The following is a 17651-nucleotide window of genomic DNA, read 5'->3' as shown; positions in this document are numbered from 1 at the left end:
ATATCCATTCATACACTGGATTTTTTAATTAAACTTTCTATTTTCTAATAACTATAGAGGACATGAAGCTATAAGAAGTTATTAAAAGGGATGTCATGGACACTCTACTCATCTTTCTCAGTAGTAATGTTTTTGTGGCGCTGCTCTGCAATATCGTGCCTAGGAAATTATCATTGATACAATTCCGGATTCTCGTTCAGATTGGTTTCTGATTTTACATGTACTCATTTGTATGTGGGAGCAAGGATTTATTTTCACTTGGATTCTTGTATCCGCCCCCATGGTAAGGATGCCCGAAAAGCTCCAACATCACCAGGGTCCTTTCAATGAACACACACACTTCCGCCCAGCCACCACCACCACTCCCATCCTTAACCTTGGGCAACCACTGTTTAGATTTCTATTTCTGTTATTTTGTCACTTAAAAAAAATCCTATGTAGAATCACATACTATATCTTTAGTCTGCCTTTTTTTTTTTTTTACACTCAGTGCGGTTCTTTATAGACTCCTCCAATCGTTGCAGGATTGAGTGGTTCTTGTGCTTGACTGCTTGCAGGGAGGTCGGAGCTTTCAGTCCACTCAGCGGTTCTCAGGAAATCATCGTTCCACTCTGACACAATCGGCGTCCCTTAAGGAAGAGTTGACTTGATGCAACCTGGTTTGTTGTCATCCACAGCATGGGGGTGTCACAGTTTCATCATTTGCCTATTGGAAACCATAGATATTTGGTTGCCATTAAGCTAATATGAACATCCGCTTGCCAATGTTGTGAGAAATGTCTTCATCGCTCTTGGAAAAAGGTCCAGGGGATCAGTTGCTGTGTCAGCAGTTGAAACCCACCAGCAACTACGAGGGAGAAAGATTAAGTTTTGTGCTCCTGTAAGTATTTACAGTCTTGGAAACTCTTCACAGATATCGTTATGAATTGGAATTGACTCTATGCCAGGAGAGTGGTCTGGTACTCGTGGGGCACTGTGGTTACTAGGAGAATTCTTGCCCCACATTCTGGAAATCTGGGTTTGATTGCTGGCCAAGGTACCTCACGTTCATCCACAGCTTTCTGTCTGTGGAGCCTGGCACGTTGCTGTGATACTGAAGGGGTTTCAGCAGAGCTTTCAGACTAAGACAAACTAGGAAGTTAGATCCAGTGACCCACTGAAAACTCGGTCAATGAAAACTCTGTAAATTATAAGTTTCATTCCATTGTGAATAACAGCGTCTGACACAGTGTTCATACATTTAACTTTTAAAGAAGCTACCTAATCATTTTCTAGAGTGCCAGGACCCGTTGGACTCCTAAAACTGCTTGCTACCCCAAAGGACTCATATATGACTCCCACCGTGTGGCAAACGTACATTCTACTTGGTGCTTATCATTCTATTTGAGTCTCCTCTAGACCTTCCTCCCCCACCATTCTCTTGGTTCAAGGGCAGACAGAACTGTTTCATTCTCCTTGGTAGACCTGTCGCTTTCTGTGCCTTGCGTGGTATATACTTAACTGCCTTACCTATTGCCTGGGTGCTCCTTGAAGTTGGACCTACGCCGTAATACATGAATGAATCTCATTCCTGACATCATTTTAATTTTAATTGGCTTATAGAAAATGATGACTGGGTCAGGGTGCAGTATAGGACTGATGAAACATTCAACTTTCCTCTAGTTCTTTAATGATCTCCCCACCCCACCCCACTGTCATGACTCCAGTTCTACCTTACAAATCCAGCTAGACCAGAGCATGTACACTGATACAGATAAGAGCTGGAACACAGGGATCCAGGACAAATGAACCCCTCAGGACCAATAATGAGAGTAGTGATACCAGGAGGGGAAGGGGAAAGTGGCGGAGAAAGGGTGCACCGAGTGCAATGATCTACTATAACCCCCTCCCAGGGGAATGGACAGCATAAAAGTAGGTGAAGGGAGACATCAATCAGTGTAAGACATGAAAAAATAATAATAATTTTTAAATTACCAGATGCTAATGAGGGAGGGAGGGTGGAGGAGGGAGAGAAAAAAATGAGCAGTTGGTACCAAGGTCTCAAGTAGAAAAAAATGTTTTGAGAATGATGATGGCAACATATGTACAAATATGCTTGACACAATCGGTGTAGGCATGGATGGTGATAAGAGCTGTATGCGCCCCCAATAAAATGATTAAAACTTAAAAAAAAAAGAAAAGAAAATCTTCAAACCAAAACAGAAAGAAATAAAATAATGACTGGGACTAAAACTTATCCCTCTGTACATTTAAAAAAAGAATTGGATTTGGTTTTCCCCCCCTCCCCCTTTGGAAAAGACATATGGGAAGGAGGCAGAACAAAATTGGCTGAGTGGAATTCAGAAATAAACTCAAAGAAATGCTTCAGAATGAGTGATTTTTCTTCATAATGAAAGTTCTACACTTGTTAAATTGAATAATATATACCTACTGACAAAGAGAGGTTATACATGTTAATTAAATCCAAATTCAAATCTAGACATTCAATCAGATAGTTCTTACATAAGCTCAATTATTTAACTTCTTTAAAGTTGTCTGTTGCTGACTCATGTTCCCGTGAACAGGCTTCCGTATCACAGACTCTCTGCCTGTCACATTTTTAATGCCTGGAGACATTTCTAGTTCGTCCGCCTTGTCAACCTCTTTGTGGTTTCTCTGTGTCCCAATTAAAAGCTAACACTGATTTGGAGATAATTAGCTCAAATGCACATTCACTGAGTAGTCTGGCAAGAAATGTTCATGACGAGGGAATCCGAGCTCCTTTTGCTATTTCTCATCTCAAAATATTAGGATCCACTGGGTTTTCCATGAAATGAGGCTTGATATCACTCAATGCTTGAGGCACAGTGCCTGAGCACATACGTGTGCTAGGAGGGCCAATGGAGACAGGAAAGTCTCATAGCAGGCAAGTGTTCAGAAAGAGACGGATATGGAGGCAGTGTTAGAAATCCAGTTGGGGGTCTTCTCTTCGTAGGTAGGCATAGCATGTCTAGGAGGAAAAGCAATTTCCAGGCTCCCACAGAGCCTGCACTCCCAGTGTCATGAGCCTCCTCAGCCACCTGCTATGTAAAGTCTACAGACTGGCGTGAGGCCACGGTTTATTTCAAACACAACAAGGCAGGCGAGGGTGGAACTGTAATCTTAGGTATCTTTTATAGATCATCTCTGAATTTCGCTTCCTAGTCGTTCACGGTGCCTTTGGTTGTGATTTGGGGAGATGTGGTTTAATTTCACCCCTCATCAGGGCCATTTGCAGCAGAGCAGAACACGGCCGAGACCTGCATCAAGCTCTCCCTTAAGCGCAGGCCTGCGCTGGAAGCTATCGGGTCAATCCATCTTGCTAAGGGTCTGCCTCCTTGTCATGAACCCTCTACTTTACCAAGCATGACGTCCTTCCTTTCCCAGTGACTTGTCTCTCCTGCTAACCTGTCCAAAGCATGTAAGACAACGTCTCACCAGCCTTGCTCTTAAGAAGAAATCAGGCAGTATTTCTTCACGGAAAGACAAGTTAGATGCTCTGGCCCCAACCAGAGGAGCCGGGGAGCTGACCCCACAAGGCAGCGGGGGTTCAGGAGCACTGGCTGACCTGTACCTCACTATCCTCTACTTAGCCTTCGGGGAGTGGGGGAGCCCACATCCCCCAGGGTCCCTGTTCGTCCCTCTGTGCACCTCAGCCCCAGTTCCAAGCCTATGTCCTGGCATGAGCTATGCTTGGCATCAACTCCACCCTTTCCCTGGTCCAAAAGTCCTGGTCGGCCACCCACGTTGACTCACCTGAAAAGTCAAGGAAGGACAGCACTACCTGTTCCTTATGCCATTAACCAACTTGCATGTCTGCTGACAGCAGGGGGTGTAGTGAACACCACCCAGGATGCTGCCCTTCACACATTACTGCCAGCTGGGAGACCTCAGAAGAGTAAGTTTCTGGGCAAGTGGAGGACACACTCCCTAGCTCACTAACATGCACACTTGAGCTCACGGGTACACTCAGACATAAAGTTATTCTGACACATGCCTGGCCACACACCTGGTATCAAAGGTGCCACTGTTGCACCTCAGAGAGCCTGGTCTACTCCTGGGCCAGCAGAGAACTGAGGGGCTCTGAGACCAAAGCATGGGTCCCACAGACCAGGCCAAAGACCACCCTGGAATTCCATTCTGCCATCGGCATTCTCTGTAGGCATTTCTTTCCCAAGAAAGCTCTTGGGTTTCTTCCCCCATCTTCATCCCAGTTGCCCAGGAAGGAGAGGGAAGGCAGAGTCTCTCCCTGAGTTGTCTGTGGACACCCCAGGGTGGGGGGCAGGGCTGAGGACCTGAGATACTGTCACTTAGCAGCACCCATTCTACCCAGTCTCCACCTACCTTCACCAGATGTTCCCTGTGGCTTCTTCTGGCTGGGTACCTGTGGTAGTTATATAATTGTCTATTTGAGGATTAAGCTTGAAGGGGTGGAGTCTAGGCTGTTAAGCAGGATATGGCCAATGAACTCTCTGTGTGGGCATGGCCTAACCCTAAGGATTCTGGGAATTGCTGAAATTTCCTCCTTGGAGGTGGGAGACTCTCTGCTCTTACTCTGAGAGACATAGCAGCTGACAAGACTCATGGACCCATGCTGATGCAGCCCTAGGTCCTGGAGAAGCCTTGTAGAGGCCCCTGTCAGCACTGAGATGTTTCCAGTGCCACTGGATCCAAAGACTTTCTACCCTGCCCTGTGATCGTTTTGCATTTGGCATCACTGCATGTGTTTTGTGAGTCTAAAGAGGACTTTATAGATTGGCATCCGACATATGGGCTAATATCAGACGTATGGACTTGATTTGGACTGGGCTGGGATGTGTTCTCAATGCTCAATTGCTCTTATATATAAAGTCCTTCTTATACACACATGTGTGTCCATGGATTTGTTTCTCTAGTCTACCCAGACTAACACAGTAACTCACCAGAGCAGAGAACAATGTTCACTCCAGGAGCAAACTGAGTCCAAGTCTGATACCAAGGGTTTGGAAAAGCCCTTTCCCTTCATAGTGCGAATGTGGCTTCTTCTCTCAGTCCTGCTTGCAGGAAGGCCCTCAAGGTCCCCTCAGTCTCACTCTTTTCTGTAAAGATCTTCACATTGGTTAGGTACCAGCTCACTAAGCACCTTCAACTGTCTCAGCAGGTGGCCTTCATTCAGGGAAGAGATACCTGGCATTTGGGGGGTGAGGGAGCACCATGCCTTTATTCCCCATCTCTGCAGACAGCTGGGACAGCTGGGAAAACTAGGATACCCAGGAAGCACAAAGACAGCCGCTGGACTAGGGCAAGCGGCCCAGGTGTTCAACCTTCCATTTCTTCAAGCTCCCCATCCCGCCCCCATCCCCACTCGGGAACCTCAGTTTTCCCTGGGCCTGTGGGTCACAATCCCCCAAAGGTTGGTCGCAGGTCCAAAGGAGGCACCAGCAGACCTCACGTGGCCTGCCATTGTCCCTTCCTGTGAAACAACTTATCAAGTGCCTTGTGAAAAGAAAGCGAAATGTTGCTTCAATAAAACTGAACCGATTCCTTCTTCAACCTGACATATCCTTGTGTATATTCTTTAATCCTGCTATTTTAGAGAGATTCTAACTGCATGTTTCTCAGGTAGTTAAATGAATAAGATATAGCTTTTAATTACAACAGCAGACACTCCGTTCGTGCTCCAAATGGGCTTTCATCCTGAGAGTGATCATTTAGGTAAGTATTTCCCTTCCAACTCCAGAGGTAAATCCACAGTGCAATTAGAGAAAGTAAAGATGTATTTGCATCTACAACTTTCCTCTAGTTCTTTAATGCTTCCTCCCCCCCAGTATCATGACCCCGATTCTACCTTACCAATCTGGCTGGAGCAGAGCATGTACCATGGCTACAGATAAGAGCTGGAAACACAGGGAAACCAGGAAAGATAAACCCCTAAGGAACAATATTGAGAGTTGTGATACCAGGAGGGTAAGGGGAAGGTGGGGAGGAAGGGGGAACCGATCACAAGAATCTGCATATATCCCCCTCCCTGGGGACAGACTGCAGAAAAGTGGATAAAGGGAGACATTGGACTGTATACAACATGAAAAAATAATAATAAATTATAAATTATCCAGAGTTCATGAGGGAGGGAGGGAAACATTGAGGAGACGATACCAAGGGCTCAAGTAGAAAGAAAATGTTATGAAAATGACGGTGGCAACAAATGTACAAATGTGCTCGACACAATGGATGGATGGATGGATGGATGGGTTGTGATAAGGGTTGTATGAGCCCCCAATAAAATGATTTTTTTTGCCCTAATCATTTTCTTTTTTTTTTTTTACATTTTATTAGGGGCTCATACAACTCTTATCACTATCCATACATATACATACATCAATTGTATAAAGCACATCCGTACATTCTTTGCCCTAATCATTTTCAAAGCATTTGCTCTCCACTTAAGCCCTTTGCATCAGGTCCTCTTTTTATTTTTCCCCTCCCTCCCCGCTCGCCCCTCCCTCATGAGCCCTTGATAATTTATAGATTATTTTGTCATATCTTGCCCTATCCGGAGTCTCCCTTCGCCCCCCTTCTCTGCCGTCCATCTCCTAGGGAGGAGGTCACATGTGAATCCTTGTAATCAGTTCCCCATTTCCAACCCACTCACCCTCCACTCTCCCAGCATCACCCCTCACAACCCTGGTCTAGAAGGTATCATCCACCCTGGATTCCCTGTGCCTCCAGCTCCCATATGCACCAGTGTATAACCTCTGCCCTATCCAGTCCTGCAAGGTAGAATTTGGATCACGGTAGTTGGGAGGAGGAAGCATCCAGGATCTGGGGGAAAGCTGTGTTCTTCATCGGTACTACATCGCACCCTGACTGACCCATCTCCTCTCCTAAACTCTTCTAAGAGGGTATCTCCAGTGGCAGACCAATGGGCCTTGGGTCTCCACTCTACACTCCCCCCTTCATTCACTATGGTATATATATATATATATATATATATATATATATATATATATATATATATATATATATATATATATATATATGGTTTTTTTTGCATGTTGCCTTATACCTGGTCCCTTTGGCACCTTGTGATCACACAGGCTGGTGCGCTTCTTCCATGTGGGCTTTATTGCTTCTGAGCTAGATGGCCGCTTGTTCACCTTCAAGCCTTTAAGACCCCAGACACTATCTCTTTCGGTAGCCGGGCACCATCAGCTTTCTTTGCCACATTTGCTTATGCACCCGTTTGTCTTCAGCAATCGTATCATGGAGGTGTGCAGCCAATTATATGATTTTTTGTATGTAATTGTAGATATATAACTAAGACCTGACCTTTCCCCAACATCTATGTGCTTTCCACTGGACACCCCCTAGACAAATTACGGCCAGCTCTGAAGTTTCACCTCCTTCCATAGAGTTTCAACATAAATGGTAGGACCACTTGTTTGTTCCATTAACAGTTGGATTCAAGAATCATACACTCACTCGCTATCCACTGAGTCCCTCTAACCAGATGCTGGGTGATTGTCTGAGGTAGATGAGAATGAGCTTCTGTTTGCAGGGAGCTTTGGCCTTCCTGGTTCCATTTTCTGCCCGCACTGAGCTATGTGTCTCCCTTACTAGACCTAGCATAAGACACACACTCATTCATTGTTTGTGAACTGATAGATAGTCACGGGAGTGGTCATCGAAGTCTCTGTGTGGATTAGATACCCAGCCTCCTAGGGCCTACTCTTCTCTATGTGTGTGACCTTGAATGACGGACTTAATTTCCCTAGGTCTCAGGGACACTATCTGCAAAATAGCAGGATACCAACAATCATGCTTAGGGTCAGAGAGCTAAAATGAAATGAAACTGCGTAGCAGAACTGTCCCACCGAAGTGCGAAAACTAAAGCAGTCCTGCCCTGACCAAGGGGTGCAAAGATAAGCAGGCCCACGAAATTCAGAGACAGGCAAGGCATGCACCTTCTCATGGAGCCGCATTGTGAGGTATCTTATTTTGTTGTGAAGGGCAGACGCAATGCTATGCAAAATAGCAAGATGGTGGTGAGAAGAGAGCCGAACAATGCAAATTCAGGAATGCCTCTTGAGAAACTCTACAAGGAGTGCGGCTGCCCTGTAACACAGGGGGTGGCTTCTTAAAACTCTAAACATGCAAGTCCCAGGCTGGCCTTGTCTGAAACCATCGGACTGGCCTCCAACTCATGGTGAGCCTGCCGGCGCTCAGTGCCACAAAACCAAGAGCCACCAGGTAGCACAGGTGGGCTTCCAGTCAGCAGAGGCTAGCCACATACACTGACTCATAGACTTATCTCTGGAAGGTACCACTGGAGACTTTAAAAAAGTTTGATCACATTGTGTTCCTGTCAGCCCCAGGAGATGACAATCTAGTGGGGCTGACGGCTGCTCATAAATCAACTAAATCTGCAGCCGTGCGCCAGGGGAACACACTGTGTCACCCCGTAGAATTCAGTGCAAGCATCTCATTCCTTCAGAACCATGTCACGCAAGCCCCCTGTAGGATGACTGATCCTCTCCCCCACATCTTACAGTGTGACTGTGTGTGTCTGGGCAGTGGTGGCGGGTGATCGGGTGAGGGGGAGTGTCGGGAGGGAGTGGGGTGGAGATTGTCTATCAAATATTGCCCTTTAGATGTGGCCATTCAATGTCTAATTGACTTTCTATGAAGATTCCTGGTGGCACACATGGTCTGTGCTAGACTAGTTACCGCATGGTTGTTGGTTTTACCGCAGCTCCGTGGATTCAAGTCTCTGCCAAGGTTATTGCCAAGAGAATCTACGGCACACTCTTACAGTAACTCACAGGGTCACTGTGAGCTGGAATTGACTCGAGGAGCACGGTTTATTTTATTTTGATTAGTGCCGTTCTTTTGAAATACATGGTGGATTTCTTGGATGAAATGAGAGAGAGAGAAAGAGAGAGAGATTGGCTGGAAGGTGATAATGAATTGGAATATCCTTAGTTCAAAGCGAAATATAAAACACAAAAGCAAGCACCTATAGAATGATCACATGGAAGGAGAGAAATTCTAACTGACCCATTATGTTTGCAGACAATGGTGGGTCTTACGTTAGATTGTTCAATACTCCTACTTTAGTGTGGCCATATGTTTCAGCATTTGACGTAGTCGCATATGTTAATGATAACATGAATGTCTAAGTTCTCAGGCAGTATGTTTTTATTCAAGGAGAGTCACTGGGTTTCTTTGCTGAGGACATTCCCACCCACGGTGCAAGGTAGCTAAATGAAAATACCAGGCAAACCCATCAGTAAGTCAGTCTAATTGCTTGATAACACAGCACGTACAGTCCTAACCATTCCCATCGTGTTTATGGAAGCCGTGGGCTGTACTTGGTTAACTCTCTCACAGCAGGTACCCCTGAAGGGAGCACCTTTGTGAAGCACCTACAGGTGGCCAGAGCATACTTGGCAGAGGAGAGAACTGGCGCTGCTCCGTAGCTGAGTTTAAGCTACACCAAAGCTGAAGAAATAGAGGAGCCATCCTATGTGTGGAACAAAACCCACCAAGAGGAGAGTTACTGGTCTGTATTGGGGTACAGAATCCTCAGCAAAGGAACATGGATTGAGACATTTCATGAGCAGTAGCCAGGCTCTCCTTGAATGACACCTGCCCCTATCATTTCCTTGAGCTTATTCCTGGCTGTGGCTTGGAGTGTAACACAGTTCTGCAGCGTTTTCATCTTTTCCATCTCGGCAAGCATATGTATGTATATGAATACTGCGGGAGGTCGGGGGGGGCACTTTTCAACTGAAAATGTGAGTTCCTTTCCCCTTTGTCCCAGAAACACAGCTGTTGTGGGTTAAAGGAGTCTGCAGTCCTTCTGGATTCAGGAAAAGGTGCGCTGTGCCTCTTCTTCTGTAACCAGAGAGTGAACATCTCCCATGTCGTGTCGTGCAAAGGGGAGTCACCCTCTGTACCCACCTGGTTGGCACGGGCGAGGTTCAGGAGGTCCCTGGATTGAGGTCCTGAATGGCACATTGCACGATAGGTTGTGCCAAGAGAGAACACTGCCAGTGCTGAGGTCTTGCTAGCGACAGCTAGCAGGCAAGTCAGGTGACCGTGGTGAGGATCCAGTGGGGCCATTCTGAGCTTCCGTGGCATGACTTTACTCCTGGACTCAGCCTTGAGCTTCCTGAAAAGGAGGGCGTCCTGGTGTCTCGGTGGATGCTGCATTGGTCTACTCCCCATAAATTAGCACTTGACACCCGCCAGGAGCTCCCTCCACAGGAGGAAGACTGGGCTTTCTGTTCCTGGAAGGATTTACAGCCTTGGAAATCTACAGAGCCAAATCCACTCTGTCCTATGGGATCGTTGTCAGCCGAGATCAACCCAAGGCAGTGAGGTTTTACTGGTTTGTTTGTTGTTTGTTTTTTTAAAGAAAGCTAATCAGGGACAATCAACCCAAAGTAAGGCAGCCTCTCTTTTGCTGGCAGTAAACATTACAGGAAGTAAGATCTGAGGAGATGCCATTTCCTCCCACCTAGGGCTCCTTAGCAGGGGTGGAGATAGCTGGTCCACAACAGCCCCTCCTTCCTGCTTTGGATGTCGGACCTGAGGAAGCATCTAATGCAAAAAGCAAAGATAACTCATCCTGAGTAAACTTCCCGAGTCTTTCACAAGTTATCCTCAGTACTGAGGTCTCTCAAGACATTTCAAAGGGAGAAAGTTCAATCAGACTTTGAAACACAAATCCAGTCAGGAACTGGGATGGGAGAAGGGATTCGGAGATGGAAGGCCTGTATTGAGTCCTAGCTATGCTACTGATTGGAAAATTGTCCCAGGCTCCTCCTCCATTACATGGGAATGATAATCTTTCAGTGTTGCTGTAAGATAATGCCCTTCTTTGTAACTTTTAAAGATTAATAAAAGTACTAGCTATCCTTATGAATTATAAATTTTTTGTATATAAAAGAAAGGTTTATATACAAGAGGAACTGAACATTGAGAAACATCCCAACCCAGTTCAGTCCAAGGCCATAAGTCTGATATTAGCCCATATGTCTGATACCAGTCCATAAAGTCCTCTTCAGACTCACAAAACACAGGCAATGATGCCGAATGCAGGACGATCACAGCCAGTGGGTATAAAGTCTTTGCGTTAAGTGGCGTTGTAAGCATCTCAGCACTGGCAGGGGTCTCTCTATGGCTTCTCCGACTTCTGAGGTCTGGTTGTGTCCATGTGGCTTGTCTTCTGCAATGTCTCCCAGGAGGAGCAGAGAGAGAGTTGTCTTCTGTCTCCAAGGAGGAAGTATCAGATTTCCCAGAGTTCTCAGGAGAAGGTCGTGCCCACATTGAAGTCTCATTGGCTATCCCCAGATTGACAGCCTAGACTCCACCCATAAATTCTTTTTTTTTCAGGGCTGATTTTGGTTTTTATTTTTTTAAATCATTTTATTGAGGGTTTGTACAACTCTTCTTTTTTTACATTTTATTAGGGGCTTATACAACTCTTATCACAATCCATACATATACATACATCAATTGTATAAAGCACATCCGTACATTCTTTGCCCTAATCATTTTCAAAGCATTTGCTCTCCACTTAAGCCCTTTGCATCAGGTCCTCTTTTTTATCCCCTCCCCCCCTGCTCCCCGCTTCCTCATGAGCCCTTGATAATTTATAGATTGTTATTTTGTCATATCTAGAAACACAGCATGCACTCATTTGAATAGGACCACTTTTTTCCACTCTAGGTTTCCATCGTCCTGCCAGAGACCTGTGAGATTCTGAGAGCAATCTTCCTAGGGGGCATGCTGGAGAAGGAGTCCAGACTGGCTGTCCAAGCACTAGGAAGGCAAGTAGCTTTTAAGATGTTTAGTTCCTAAAATGTGCTAGAAGGATATTCATGTTCAAGCAAGTACAATGGCTTCGTGTTTTGTTTCCATTTCTTCCTCAAACCAACCAAACTCATTACCATTGAATCCATCCCAACTCGTAGCTGCTCCTGTAAGAAAGAGTAGAACTTCCCACTGTGGGTTTCTGAGCCTGTAGTTCATTATGAGAGTAGAAAGCCTCATCTTTCTCCAGTAGAGTGGCTGGTGCTTTTGAACTGCTGACCTTGCGGTTAGCAGCCCAGCACACAACCCACTAGACCACTGGACCTCCTCCTAGTTCTTCCTCCAAACTTTAAAAGTAAACTCACTGGCATTGGGTCAATTCCAATTCATAGTGACCCATCAGCACATGGGAGAACTGCAGCTGTGGGTTTCTGAGGCCGTAACTCCATGGGAGAAGAAAGTCTCATCTCTCTCTCATGGAGTGGCTGGTGTTTTCAAACTGCTGACCTTGCTCTTAGCAGCCCATTGTGTATTCCACTACACCACCAGGACATCATTCATCTGAAGCCACAGTGCCAAGGACGGGACTTGGAACAAAGCAGGTAATAAAATGCTTAAGAAATGAATGAAATGAATTAATTGATCATGTATAAAGGTGTAGTAGGAGTAGTACTTTACCTAAGTAACCCAGAGAAATCAATAGGAAGCAAATGAAGAATGTGTCTGAAGCGGTTTGCCCAGAATGCTGTCACTCAGGCAGGTCCGGAGCCACCCTGGGACCCAGCTCCCTTGGGTCCTTCGTAGTGAGGCCTTTCTTCACTAAGCACTGTATTAAAAACTCTTTCCCCCAAATCACTTTATTAAGACATAATCCAGACATCCTATCATTCATTTGCCCAGTCATATCCAGCAGTGTTGTCCAATCATTTTAAAAACATTCCTTCCTTCTTATATTCCTGGATATCAGCTCTTCATTAACCCATCTCTCCCTGTGTACTCCACGCCCCCTCTGGAAATTTTACTCTACTTATTGTTGCTGGAGAGTCATCCAACCTGGGTTTCATAGACCTATACATGTATACGCATGTGTATATGTATGTTTGTGTATGTATGTGTTTATATGTACACACACATAGAGTTAAGAACACAACCAATGATAACCAAATACAACAGAGATAAGCCCCGATTTGAAGGGGGAAAAAAGGAAAGTCAAAACAGATCAAGCTCCAAGCGTATCAAAAGGGAGATCAAATGATGAGGTTTCCACCACCCAAGTCAGATGGATCCACATGATCCTCTGGAACCGTCTCTGCAGTACTCTCTGAAGTCATTCCCACCCCTCCCTTCAGGTCAGAGGGGAAGCACCAGGGGCTAACACTCTTACCTGGCCTTCTCCATGCCTCTTTTTTTTTAATTCCTCTTTCTCCCAAACCCTTACTATCTCCTAGCAGAGCATGCACTGTGTTGCTTATTTTCTTTACTCACCCCCCCCCCCCCCCATTCCTCATAGTTATCCAGTGCAGTTGCCACACACACTCCTCCACGGGCTGACTTTCGAGAAAAGAACATTGTTGTTGGGCTTGTTTCTGTTGCTCACAACTCAGGAGCCTAGAAGCCTAAAAGCAGAGCAGGGCTCTAGTCTAGGAGGAGGCCTTGGCTTCTCTATTCCAGCTTCCAGTGACTGCTAGCACCCCTCAGTGCCTGCACTTGCCTATGCCCCTGCTCCACGCCTGCCTTCCCCTGCCCAGGAATGTGTATGGCCCTTTGTCTCATCTGCCTTTTCTTTTAACTCAGCAGCCACTAGGCTCAGGACACTCCCTACACTGGTATTCCTTCAATTGTGTAACAAACAAAGCAAAGAAAAACAAAACACAGCAAGGCACCCAATATCCGCATAGGATCCCATGGAGAGGGAGAGAGGTTAACATTTCAACATTTATTCTTGGGGGAACCCGATTCAGTTCCTCACTCTCTTGAAAACTATGTTATCCATACATAGGCAAGGGGATTGGGCCTGCTTTGCTTATTGCTGTATCAGTGTCTGGAATATCGTGTCTTTGATGCATAGTTTCTGAATGAGTGAATGCATGCATGAATGCATGCATGCATGCATGCCAGGCATGCTAGTTGTTTTGTGACTGGTCGCTTTGTCAGAAAAGGGAGTAATTATTTTAGTCTAAAGGTTCATGCATTCTCTGAAATCCAAGTTCTATTAATTCAATTAAGTTTATTTCAGTTTTAAAAGAAAAAAAGAATACTTTTGAGTCATCTTATCTACTCATTCTTAGTCCCAGAACAAGCTGATTGAAGAGTAAAATGCTAATGATATAAAATTAAAGTAACTGATACACGTTGTCCTGGAGACAAGTAGTAATGATAATAGTGTTCGACACATGGGCTGCTACCTCCAGCTTTTCCTGTGCTAGGGCAGGGCCTGGGAATACTATGTACATTAACCTAGTTAATCATCGGGCCTACCCTATGGGTCAGTGTGATTCTCATGTCCATTTGACAGAGGCAAGAGCTCAGTGTATACCTGCTCGGCCACCAGGTCTCCTGGAGACAGCACAGGGACAGGTGTATTAAGTAATGTCCTCATCATCAAAGAGCCGCAAGGTGCTAAATCCAATGAAGCTTTGAGAAATGCTGGGGTACAGGAAGTAAAACAGTTGCGGCAAGGGACTCGGATTCCAGTCCTACCTTTTAACCGGTGAATGATTAGGAGAAGTAATTCAATCATCGTTACGTCAGTCACCTCCAATGTAAAATGAACAGCATTGCCCCATCTTTTCTAACGCAAAAAGCAATCTTAGACCGTCGTGCTTCGGCGTGAGTGCATGTTAGCTGCTTCGCTTTGAGTTTTTGTCTTTATTGTTTCCATCCCGGTCCAGGAAATGCACTTCTGCCATGCAGGCAGCAGCCTCTGGACCAATTCCTCACCGTTCCTCAAGCCCCGGTCATCTGACAAGAGCTGAATCAGAAAGGGGGAAAAGCTTTCTCGAGGGTGTGGAGGTTGTCTTCTCAGATCAAAGACTCTCTGCTCTCTCTTTGAGACAGCAAGAGGATGGCAGCAGGAGGTCAAAGGCAGAAGGTCAAATTCAGGAGGAGACCTCTGTCACCAAATGCAAGTTTTTTAACCGCCTAGCCTGGGATTAAGGAGCCACAGTTTATGTGCTGCAGCGTGTGTTGGGGTGGGGTGCCCTTTGGCTGCGCATATGCAGGGTATTGTAGGTGGAGTCCCTTGAGCCCAGTCCTTTTTTCTGGAAAGGCTCCCTCACCCGCCTCCATTGTCCTCAGTAAATACCCCATCCTTCAAACCCTAGCTCAGATTTTACTTACCAGATATACTCGAGTATAAGCCTACCCAAATTTCAGCCGAGGCACCTAATTTCACCACAAAAAAGGCATTAAAAATGTGCTGAAACACTCGGCTTCTACACAAGTATAAATGGTATTTCAGAAATCCTCGCCGACTCTCCACCTGGATCCAGTGCCAGAGGGCACCTCTTGTTAAGATGGGGAAAGCACACCCACGTGTCAACATATCGAGGTACATCTCAGGCACGGAGTGAGTTTGGATGAAAAAGCACACAGGAGGCCAACAAGAACACAGCTTCCCTGCTGAGGGCCAGAGAACTTGCCGGCACTAGAGGATCCACGGAATGGCTGGAGGCTTTGCGTGTGAATCAGGTTCCCCCAGAGATATATTTGGATCTTGCCAGTCCACTAAGTGGTGTTTCACTGTGGCCACGGGGATGCATCCCACAGCGAATCCCAACTTACTGTAAATAGAATGAAGAAAGCTTGGCTGTAAATTATTTATTGCACTTTATATCCGGCCGCAAGCACTGGAGTTTTCAGGTCCCACAGAGGTAGCTGTGCGTACTCTGTATCATTACGCAGCGGAAAGTCTGACGGTTTGTATTATGAAATATAAATTACCCATTCATTACCCACGGAAGAGCACACAGCGTCAGGCCATTGTGGCAGGGCAGGAGACTAGAAATAGATTTCTGCATTTTCTCTCGAACACTCTGTCCAGATAGACCATAAAGATCCACCGATCAATTTTTTTTTAATTCGGTGCATTTGTATAAACTCTTCTGTCTTCTGTTTGAGGACTCAGCTACAGCTACCCCATGCCTCTGGAGAGCTACTCGAATTCTAGAGCGTTTTTCTAACTAGAGATGATCACGTCAACTTATAATAAAAGCCTTTTGTCTGCCCCCATCTAGCCACACCAGGTATGAAGTTCATAGAGATATTAAGGAGGGGCATTCCCTATATACCGCTCTTTAATAGCTACAGATACTTTCCTTTCCTGGAAAGCTCTTTCCACCTCAGACTTTTTGTACATTTTCTACCTTCTGATGGTTTCATCTCTTCCTATTATCCATTAAATGATGCATCTGTTCCCTTGGTCATTGCTTTAGCAAGTACAGATCAATCCCATGATGCATATATAGAATCTATTCCTCTTAGGGGCTATCCGTTCCAACTCTCAGGGGCCATATGCACAACCGAGCAAAGACACTGCTGTCCTTGCACTTTCCTCCCTGTGGCGGTCATGTGCGAGTCCACTGTGGAAGTCACTGTTTCATTCCGTCTCATTGAGGAGGTCTTCCTCTTTGTTGTCGACCCTTGTGTTTTACCAAGAATGACGTCCTTTTCCAGGGAAAGCTCTCTCCCGCTAACATGTTCAAAGTACAGGAGAAGAAGTCTTACCACCCTGGCCTCTCAGGAGATTCTGCCCATACTTCTTCCAAGACAGATTGCTTTGTCCCTCTGAAATTGTAGCAAAAGTGGGGTCAAATGCACCGCACATAAAGAAAACTCCACTCCTCTTCTTTTAGAGCCCCATGGGGTGCCTTGACTACAGTCACTTCGTCCTGAAAGGCCCCCTCGTCTCCCTCTATTTCTCCTGGGAAATGCCCCCATCCTTCATATCTTATCTCAGCATTTCCATAGTTTGAATTTGGAGAGCCCTGTAGAGCCTGCCCATTTTCTGTGCTCTGTGTCCTCATTTACCCTTGGATCTTCCCTGAGCTTTCTGTGATGTCTACACATCACCTGGTGGTTGCATATGTTTTAAAACCAGGAAAGATATGCAGCAGAGTTGTAGACCTCTTGCTATACTTGTTCAATCTATATGCTGAGGAGATCCCACCGAAGCTGGATTACATGAAGAAGAATGTGGCATCAGGATTGGAGGAAGGTTTATTAACAGCCTGTGATGTGCAGATGACAAAACCTTGCTTGCTGAAAGCCAAGAGTCACTTGCTGATGAAGATTAAGGACTGCAGCCGTCAGCATGGATTACAACCCGATGCAAAGAAGACGAAGAACCGAGAGTAGCAAGAGGATGCATCAAGAAAAGGCTGAGATTGCCAAGGATTTCGTCTTGCTTGGATCCACAATCGACGCTCATGGGAGCAGCAGTCAAGAGATCAAAAGAGGCGTTACATGGGTCAATCTGTTCATTGCAAAATCAGATTTCAAGTCCTGACTCTGAAGCATTAGCTCCCTATGATGGGCAGCCCATTGTCCGACACGGAAGGTCCTCTGCTCTTACAGAGTTCTGGGCCAGAGGCTGATGAGGTGGGGCAGACCACACGATACCCACAGAGAAATGACGAGAAGAAGGAGCTGGTCCTCCTGTGTCTAATGCCTGTTCTCCTCCCTCACGACTTTTGCTATCTGTCTCCAGTGAACATCCATCTAAGGGACGCGCACTGAACACGGAGGATATGGTAAAGAAGGCGTGGAGGAAGACATGAGGAACCAGGGAGAATAAGTCAGGCGTTGGGGTATGGCGAGAAAGATGAAAAGGTGGG

The sequence above is a fragment of the Tenrec ecaudatus genome, chromosome 8 (assembly GCF_050624435.1).
Source record: "Tenrec ecaudatus isolate mTenEca1 chromosome 8, mTenEca1.hap1, whole genome shotgun sequence".
Classification (NCBI taxonomy): domain Eukaryota; kingdom Metazoa; phylum Chordata; class Mammalia; order Afrosoricida; family Tenrecidae; genus Tenrec; species Tenrec ecaudatus.
The sequence above is the reverse complement of the archived record's forward strand: the minus strand, read 5'-3'. Positions refer to the sequence as shown.